Source organism: Colletes latitarsis, unplaced genomic scaffold (assembly GCF_051014445.1).
Source record: "Colletes latitarsis isolate SP2378_abdomen unplaced genomic scaffold, iyColLati1 scaffold0013, whole genome shotgun sequence".
Classification (NCBI taxonomy): Eukaryota; Metazoa; Arthropoda; class Insecta; order Hymenoptera; family Colletidae; genus Colletes; species Colletes latitarsis.
Genome location: NW_027488368.1, coordinates 5,839,113 through 5,849,608, shown reverse-complemented (window position 1 = coordinate 5,849,608; position 10,496 = coordinate 5,839,113).

The following is a 10,496-nucleotide window of genomic DNA, read 5'->3' as shown; positions in this document are numbered from 1 at the left end:
TCCGTTCAACAAGTATGTGAAAAACGCGAAAGTATGAGCCTGATGAGGGCAAATCCCAGACCTATCCCAGACCTAACTTGCGTTATCCTCTAAAATATTGATCGAAGCCAAGTTTAATCGACTGTTTCAGTGTGGAACCACATTACTACGTGATCCAAGCCAGAAAAAAACCCAGAATCTTGTCAACGAGTATGTGAAGTGTGCGAAAGTATGAGTCTGATGAGGGCTAATCCCAGACCTATCCCAGACCTAGCTTGCGTGATCCTCTAAAATATTGATCGAAACCAGGTTTAATTGACCGTTTTAGTGTGGTACCACATTACTACGTGATCCAAACCAGAAAAAACACAGGATCTGTTTAACAAGTATGTGAAAAACGCGAAACTGTGAGCCTGATGAGGGCAAATCTTAGACCTAACCCAGACCTAAGATGCGTTATCCGCTGAAATATTTATCCAGAACAGGTTTCATTGAATGTTTCAGTGTGGTACCACTTTACTACGTGATCCAATCCAGAAATAGCCCAGGATCTAGCCATGAAGTATGAGAAATATGCGATAGTAAGAGCCTGATGAGGGCAAATCCTAGACCTATCCCAGACCTAACTTGCGTTATCCTCTAAAATATTGATCGAAACCAGGTTTAATTGACTGTTTCAGCGTGGTACCACATTACTACGTGATACAATGCAGAAACAGCCCAGGATCTAGCCATGAAGTATGAGAAATATGCGAAAGTATGAGCCTGATGAGGGCAAATCCTAGACGTAACCCAGACCTAACATGCGTTATCCTCTAAAATATTTATCAAGACCAGGATTAATTGAATGTTTCAGTGTGGTATCACATTACTACGTGATCCAAACCAGAAAAAACCCAGGATCCGTTCAACAAGTATGTGAAGAATGCGATTGTATGAGACTGATCAGTGAAAATCTCAGGCCTTACCTAGACCTAACTTGCGTTGTCCTCTAAAATATTGATGGAAACCAGGTTTCATTGACTGTTTCAGTGTGGTACTACATTACTACGTGATGCAATCCAGAAAAAGCCCAGGATCCGTTCAACAAGTATGTGAAGAAAGCGAAAGTATGAGTCTGATGAGGGCTAATCCCAGACCTAACATGCGTTATCCTCAAAAATATTGATCGAAACCGGGTTTAATCGACTGTTTCAGTGTGGTACCACATTACTGCGTGATCGAAACTAGAAAAAAACCCAGGATCTCGTCAACGAGTATGTGAAGTGTGCGAAAGTATGAGTCTGATGAGGGCTAATCCCAGACCTATCCCAGACCTAACATGCGTTATCCTCTAAAATATTTATCAAGACCAGGTTTAATTGAATGTTTCAGTGTGGTGCCACATTACTACGTGATCCAAACCACAAAAAACCCAGGATCTGTTCGACAAGTATGTGAAAAACGCGAAACTGTGAGCCTGATGAGGGCAAATCTTAGACCTAACCTTGACCTAACATGCGTTATCCACTAGAATTTTTATCCAGACCAGGTTTCATTGAATGTTTCAGTGTGGTATCACTTTTCTACGTGATCCAATCCAGAAATAGCCCAGGATCTAGCCATGAAGTACGAGAAATATGCGAAAGTATGAGCCTGATGAGGGCAAATCCTAGACCTAACCCAGACCTAACATGCGTTATTCTCTAAAATACTTATCAAGACCAGGTTTAATTGACTGTTTCAGTGTGGTTCCACATTACTACGTGACCCAATTCAGAAAAAACCCAGGATCCGTTCAACAAGTACGTGAAAAACGCGAAAGTATGAGCCTGATGAGGGCAAATCTCAGACCTATCCCAGACCTACCTTGCGTTATCCTCTAAAATATTGATCGAAGCCAAGTTTAATCGACTGTTTCAGTGTGGAACCACATTACTACGTGATCCAAGCCAGAAAAAAACCCAGAATCTTGTCAACGAGTATGTGAAGTGTGCGAAAGTATGAGTCTGATGAGGGCTAATCCCAGACCTATCCCAGACCTAGCTTGCGTGATCCTCTAAAATATTGATCGAAACCAGGTTTAATTGACTGTTTTAGTGTGGTACCACATTACTACGTGACCCAAACCAGAAAAAACACAGGATCTGTTTAACAAGTATGTGAAAAACGCGAAACTGTGAGCCTGATGAGGGCAAATCTTAGAACTAACCCAGACCTAAGATGCGTTATCCTCTAAAATATTTATCCAGAACAGGTTTCATTGAATGTTTCAGTGTGGTACCACTTTACTACGTGATCCAATCCAGAAATAGCCCAGGATCTAGCCATGAAGTATGAGAAATATGCGATAGTAAGAGCCTGATGAGGGCAAATCCTAGACCTATCCCAGACCTAACTTGCGTTATCCTCTAAAATATTGATCGAAACCAGGTTTAATTGACTGTTTCAGCGTGGTACCACATTACTACGTGATACAATGCAGAAACAGCCCAGGATCTAGCCATGAAGTATGAGAAATATGCGAAAGTATGAGCCTGATGAGGGCAAATCCTAGACGTAACCCAGACCTAACATGCGTTATCCTCTAAAATATTTATCAAGACCAGGATTAATTGAATGTTTCAGTGTGGTACCACATTACTACGTGATCCAAACCAGAAAAAGCCCAGAATCCGTTCAACAAGTATGTGAAGAAAGCGAAAACATGAGTCTGATGAGGGCTAATCCCAGACCTATCCCAGACCTAACATGCGTTATCCTCAAAAATATTGATCGAAACCAGGTTTAATCGACTGTTTCAGTGTGGTACTACATTACTACGTGATGCAATCCAGAAAAAGCCCAGGATCCGTTCAACAAGTATGTGAAGAAAGCGAAAGTATGAGTCTGATGAGGGCTAATCCCAGACCTATCCCAGACCTAACATGCGTTATCCTCAAAAATATTGATCGAAACCAGGTTTAATCGACTGTTTCAGTGTGGTACCACATTACTGCGTGATCCAAACTAGAAAAAAACCCAGGATCTCGTCAACGAGTATGTGAAGTGTGCGAAAGTATGAGTCTGATCAGGGCTAATCCCAGACCTATCCCAGACCTAACATGCGTTATCCTCAAAAATATTGATCGAAACCAGGTTTAATTGACTGTTTTAGTGTGGTACCACATTACTACGTGATCCAAACCAGAAAAAACACAGGATCTGTTTAACAAGTATGTGAAAAACGCGAAACTGTGAGCCTGATGAGGGCAAATCTTAGACCTAACCCAGACCTAAGATGCGTTATCCTCTAAAATATTTATCCAGAACAGGTTTCATTGAATGTTTCAGTGTGGTACCACTTTACTACGTGATCCAATCCAGAAATAGCCCAGGATCTAGCCATGAAGTATGAGAAATATGCGATAGTAAGAGCCTGATGATGGCAATTCCTAGACCTATCCCAGACCTAACTTGCGTTATCCTCTAAAATATTGATCGAAACCAGGTTTAATTGACTGTTTCAGCGTGGTACCACATTACTACGTGATACAATGCAGAAACAGCCCAGGATCTAGCCATGAAGTATGAGAAATATGCGAAAGTATGAGTCTGATGAGGGCTAATCCCAGACCTATCCCAGACCTAACATGCATTATCCTCAAAAATATTGATCGAAACCAGGTTTAATCGACTGTTTCAGTGTGGTACTACATTACTACGTGATGCAATCCAGAAAAAGCCCAGGATCCGTTCAACAAGTATGTGAAGAAAGCGAAAGTATGAGTCTGATGAGGGCTAATCCCAGACCTATCCCAGACCTAACATGCGTTATCCTCTAAAATATTTATCAAGTGCAGGTTTAATTGAATGTTGCAGTATGGTACCACATTACTACGTGATCCAAACCACAAAAAACCCAGGATCTGTTCGACACGTACGTGAAAAACGCGAAAGTATGAGCCTGATGAGGGCAAATCCCAGACCTATCCCAGACCTAACTTGCGTTATCCTCTAAAATATTGATCGAAGCCAAGTTTAGTCGACTGTTTCAGTGTGGAACCACATTACTACGTGATCCAAGCCAGAAAAAAACCCAGGATCTTGTCAACGAGTATGTGAAGTGTGCGAAAGTATGAGTCTGATGAGGGCTAATCCCAGACCTATCCCAGACCTAACATGCGTTATCCTCTAAAATATTTATCAAGTGCAGGGTTAATTGAATGTTTCAGTGTGGTACCACATTACTACGTGATCCAAACCACAAAAAACCCAGGATCTGTTCGACAAGTACGTGAAAAACGCGAAAGTATGAGCCTGATGAGGGCAAATCCCAGACCTATCCCAGACCTAACTTGCGTTATCCTCTAAAATATTGATCGAAGCCAAGTTTAATCGACTGTTTCAGTGTGGAACCACATTACTACGTGATCCAAGCCAGAAAAAAACCCAGGATCTTGTCAACGAGTATGTGAAGTGTGCGAAAGTATGAGTCTGATGAGGGCTAATCCCAGACCTATCCCAGACCTAACATGCGTGATCCTCTAAAATATTGATCGAAACCAGGTTTAATTGACTGTTTTAGTGTGGTACCACATTACTACGTGATCCAAACCAGAAAAAACCCAGGATCATTTTAACAAGTATGTGAAAAACGCGAAACTGTGAGCCTGATGAGGGCAAATCTTAGACCTAACCCAGACCTAAGATGCGTTATCCTCTAAAATATTTATCCAGAACAGGTTTCATTGAATGTTTCAGTGTGGTACCACTTTACTACGTGATCCAATCCACAAATAGCCCAGGATCTAGCCATGAAGTATGAGAAATATGCGATAGTAAGAGTCTGATGAGGGCAAATCCTAGACCTATCCCAGACCTAACTTGCGTTATCCTCTAAAATATTGATCGAAACCAGGTTTGATTGACTGTTTCACTGTGGTACCACATTACTACGTGATACAATGCAGAAACAGCCCAGGATCTAGCCATGAAGTATGAGAAATATGCGAAAGTATGAGCGTGATGAGGGCAAATCCTAGACGTAACCCAGACCTAACGTGCGTTATCCTCTAAAATATTTATCAAGACCAGGTTTAATTGAATGTTTCAGTGTGGTACCACATTACTACGTGATCCAAACCAGAAAAAGCCCAGGATCCGTTCAACAAGTATGTGAAGAATGCGAATGTATGAGTCTGATCAGTGGAAATGTCAGGCCTTACCTAGACCTAACTGGCGTTGTCCTCTAAAATATTGATGGAAACCAGGTTTCATTGACTGTTACAGTGTGGTACTACATTACTACGTGATGCAATCCAGAAAAAGCCCAGGATCCGTTCAACAAGTATGAAGAAAGCGAAAGTATGAGTCTGATGAGGGCTAATCCCAGACCTATCCCAGACCTAACATGCGTTATCCCCAAAAATATTGATCGAAACCAGGTTTAATCGACTGTTTCAGTGTGGTACCACATTACTGCGTGATCCAAACTAGAAAAAAACCCAGGATCTCGTCAACGAGTATGTGAAGTGTGCGAAAGTATGAGTCTGATGAGGTCAAATCCCAGACCAATCCCAGACTTAACTTGCGTTACCCTCTAAAATATTGATCGAAACCAGGTTTAATCGACTGTTTCAGTGTGGTACCACATTACTACGTGATCCAAACCAGAAAAAACCCAGGATAAGTTCAACAAGTATGAGAAGAATGCGAAAGTATGAGTCTGATGAGTGAAAATCCTTGACCTAACCCAAACCTAACATGCGTTATCCTCTAAAATATTTATCAAGACCAGGTTTAATTGAATGTTTCAGTGTGGTACCACTTTACTACGTGATCCAAAGCAGAAAAAACCCTCGATCAGGTCAACATGTATGTTAAAACTGCGAAAGTATGACCCTGATGAGGGCAAATCCCAGGCCTAACCTAGACCTAACTTGCGTTATCCTCTAAAATATTGATCGAAACCAGGTTAAATTCGCTGTTTCAGCGTGGTACCACATTACTACGTCATACAATCCAGAAACAGCCCAGGATCTAGCCATCAAGTATGAGAAATATGCGAAAGAATGAGCCTGATGAGGGCAAATCCCAGACCAATCCCAGACCTAACTTGCGTTGTCCTCTAAGATATTGATGGAAACCAGGTTTAATTGACTGTTTCAGTGTTGTACTTCATTACTACGTGATGCAATCCAGAAAAAGCCCAGGATCTAGCCATCAAGTATGAGATGAATGCGAAAGTATGAGTCTGATGAGTGAAAATCCCAGACCTAACCTAGACCTAACATGCGTTATCCTCTAAAATATTGATCGAAACCAGGTTTAATTGACTGTTTCAGCGTGGTACCACATTACTACGTGATACAATCCAGAAACAGGGCAGGATCTAGCCATGAAGTATGAGAGATATGCGAAAGCATGAGCCTGCTGAGGGCAAATCCTAGACCTAACCCAAACCTAACATGCGTTATCCTCTAAAATATTTATCAAGACCAGGTTTAATTGCTTGTTTCAGTGTGGTCCCACACTACAACGTGATCCAAACCAGAAAAAACCCAGGATCCGTTCAACAAGTATTTGAAGAATGCGAAACTATGAGTCTGAGAAAATCCCAGGCCTTACCTAGACCTAACATGCGTTATCCTCAAAAATATTGATCGAAACCTGGTTTAATCGACTGTTTCAGTGTGGTACCACATTACTACGTGATCCAAACCAGAAAAAACGCAGGATCCGTTCAACAAGTATGTGAAGAATGCGAAAGTATGAGTCTGATGAGTGAAAATCCCAGGGCTAACCTAGACCTAACAAGCGTTATCCTCTAATATATTGATCCAGACCAGGTTTAATGGACTGTTTCAGTGTGGTACCACACTACTACGTGATACAAACCAGAAAAAACCCAGGATCTGTTCAACAAGTATGTGAAAAACGCGAAAGTATGAGCCTGATGAGGGCGAATCCCAGACCTATGCCAGACCTAACTTGCGTTATCCTCTAAAATATAGATCGAAACCAGGTTTAATTGACTGTTTCAGCGTGGTACCTCATTACTACGTGATACAATCCAGAAACAGTCCAGGATCTAGCCATGAAGTATGAGAAATATGCGAAAGTATGACCCTGATGATGGCAAATCCCAGGCCTAACCTAGACCTAACTTGCGTTATCCTCTAAAATATTGATCGAAACCAGGTTTAATTCGCTGTTTCAGCGTGGTACCACATTACTACGTCATACAATCCAGGAACAGCCCAGGAACTAGCCATCAAGTATGAGAAATATGCGAAAGAATGAGCCTGATGAGAGCAAATCCCAGACCTAACCTAGACCTAACATGAATTATTCTCTAATATATTGATCGAAACCAGGTTTAATCGACTGCTTCAGTCTGGTACCACATTACTATGTGATCCAAACCAGAAAATAACCCAGGATCTGTTCAACGAGTATGTGAAGTGTGCGAAAGTATGAGTCTGATGAGGTCAAATCCCAGACCAATCCCAAACCTAACTATGCGTTATCTTCTTAAATATTGATCAAAACCAGGTTTAATCGACTGTTTCAGTGTGGTACCACATTACTACGTGATCCAAACCAGAAAAAACCCAGGATCCGTTCAACAAGTATGTGAAGAATGCGAAAGTATGAATCTGAAGAGTGAAAATTCCAGACCTAACCTAGACCTAACATGCGTTATCCTCTAAAATATTGATCCAAACCAGGTTTAATGGACTGTTTCAGTGTGGTACCACACTACTACGTGATCCAAACCAGAGAAAAGCCAGGATCTGTTCAACAAGTATGTGAAAAACGCGAAAGTATGAGCCTGATGAGGGCAAATCCCAGACCTATCCCAGACCTAAATTGCGTTGTCCTCTAAGATATTGATGGAAACCAGGTTTAATTGACTGTTTCAGTGTTGTACTTCATTACTACGTGATGCAATCCAGAAAAAGCCCGGGATGTAGCAATCAAGTATGAGAAATATGCGAAAGAACGAGCCTGATGAGAGCAAATCCCAGACCTAACCTAGACCTAACATGAATTATCCTCAAAAATATTGATCGAAACCAGGTTTAATTGACTGTTTCAGTGTGGTACCACATTACTACGTGATCCAAACCAGAAAAAACCCAGGATCCGTTCAACGAGAATGTGAAGTGTGCGAAAGTATGAGTCTGATGAGATCAAATCCCAGACCTATCCCAAACCTAACTATGCGTTATCCTCTAAAATATTGATCAAAACCAGGTTTTATCGACTGTTTCAGTGTGGCCCCACATTACTACGTGATCCAAACCAGAAAAAACCCAGGATCCGTTCTACAAGTATGTGAAGAATGCGAAAGTAAGAGTCTGATGAGTGAAAATCCCAGGCCTAACCTAGACCTAACATGCGTTATCCTCAAAAATATTCATCGAAACCTGGTTTAATCGACTGTTTCAGTGTGGTACCACATTACTATGTGATACAAACCAGAAAGTAACCCAGGATCTGTTCAACGAGAATGTGAAGTGTGCGAAAGTATGAGTCTGATGAGATCAAATCCCAGGCCTATCCCAAACCTAACTATGCGTTATCCTCTAAAATATTGATCGAAACCAGGTTTAATTGACTGTTTCAGTGTGGTACCACATTACTACGTGATCCAAACCAGAAAAAACCCAGGATCCGTTCAACAAGTATGTGAAGAATGCGAAAGTATGAGGCTGATGAGTGAAAATCCCAGGCCTAACCTAGAGCTAACATGAATTATTCTCTAAAATATTGATCGAAACCAGGTTTAATTGACTGTTTCAGTGTGGTACCACATTACTACGTGATCCAAACCAGAAAAACCCCAGGATCTGTTCAACAAGTATGTGAAAAACGCGAAAGTATGAGCCTGATGAGGGCAAATCCCAGACCAATCCCAGACCTAACTTGCGTTGCCCTCTAAGATATTGATGGAAACCAGGTTTAATTGACTGTTTCAGTGTTGTACTTCATTACTACGTGGTGCGATCCAGAAAAAGCCCAGGATCTAGCCATCAAGTATGAGAAGAATGCGAAAGTATGAGTCTGATGAGTGAAAGTCCCAGGGCTAACCTAGACCTTACATGCGTTATCCTCTAAAATATTCATCCAAACCAGGTTTAATGGACTGTTTCAGTGTGGTACCACACTACTGCGTGGTGCAAACCAGAAAAAACCCAGGATCTGTTCAACAAGTATGTGAAAAACTCGAAACTGTGAGCCTGATGAGGGCAAATCTTAGACCTAACCTTGACCTAACATGCGTTATCCTCTAAAATATTGAGCGAAACCAGGTTTGATGGACTGTTTCAGTGTGGTACCACACTACTACGGGATCCAAACCAGAAAAAACCCAGGATCTGTTCAACAAGTATGTGAAAAACGCGAAAGTATGAGCCTGATGAGGTCAAATCCCAGACCAATCCCAGACTTAACTTTCGTTATCCTCTAAAATATTGATCGAAACCAGGTTTAATTGACTGTTTCAGTGTGGTACCACATTACTACGTGATCCAAACCAGAAGAAACGCAGGATCAGTTCAACAAGTATGAGAAGAATGCGAAAGTTTGAGTCTGATGTGTGAAAATCCCAGGGCTAACCTAGACCTTACATGCGTTATCCTCTAAAATATTCATCCAAACCAGGTTTAATGGACAGTTTCAGTGTGGTACCACACTACTGCGTGATACAAACCAGAAAAAACCCAGGATCTGTTCAACAAGTATGTGAAAAACGCGAAAGTATGAGCCTGATGAGGTCGAATCCCTGACCTATGCCAGACCTAACTTGCGTTATCCTCTAAAATATTGATCGAAACCAGGTTTAATTGACTGTTTCAGCGTGGTACCACATTACTATGTGATCCAAACCAGAAAATAACCCAGGATCTGTTAAACGAGTATGTGAAGTGTGCGAAAGTATGAGTCTGATGAGGTCAAATCCCAGACCTATCCCAGACCTAACTTGCGTTGTCCTCTAAGATATTGATGGAAACCATGTTTAATTGACTGTTTCAGTGTTGTACTTCATTACTACGTGATGCAATCCAGAAAAAGCCCAGGATCTAGCCATCAAGTATGAGAAATATGCGAAAGAACGAGCCTGATGAGAGCAAATCCCAGACCTACCCTAGACCTAACATGAATTATTCTTTAAAATATTGATCGAAACCAGGTTTAATCGACTGTTTCAGTGTGGTACCACATTACTATGTGATCCAAACCAGAAAATAACCCAGGATCTGTTCAACGAGTATGTGAAGTGTGCGGAAGTATGAGTCTGATGAGGTCAAATCCCAGACCTATCCCAAACCTAACTATGCGTTATCCTCTAAAATATTGATCATAACCAGGTTTAATGGACTGTTTCAGTGTGGTACCACACTACTACGTGATACAAACCTGAAAAAACCCACGATATGTTCAACAAGTATGTGAAAAACGCGAAAGTATGAGCCTGATGAGGGCGAATCCCAGACCTATGCCAGACCTAACTTGCGTTATCCTCTAAAATATTGATCGAAACCAGGTTT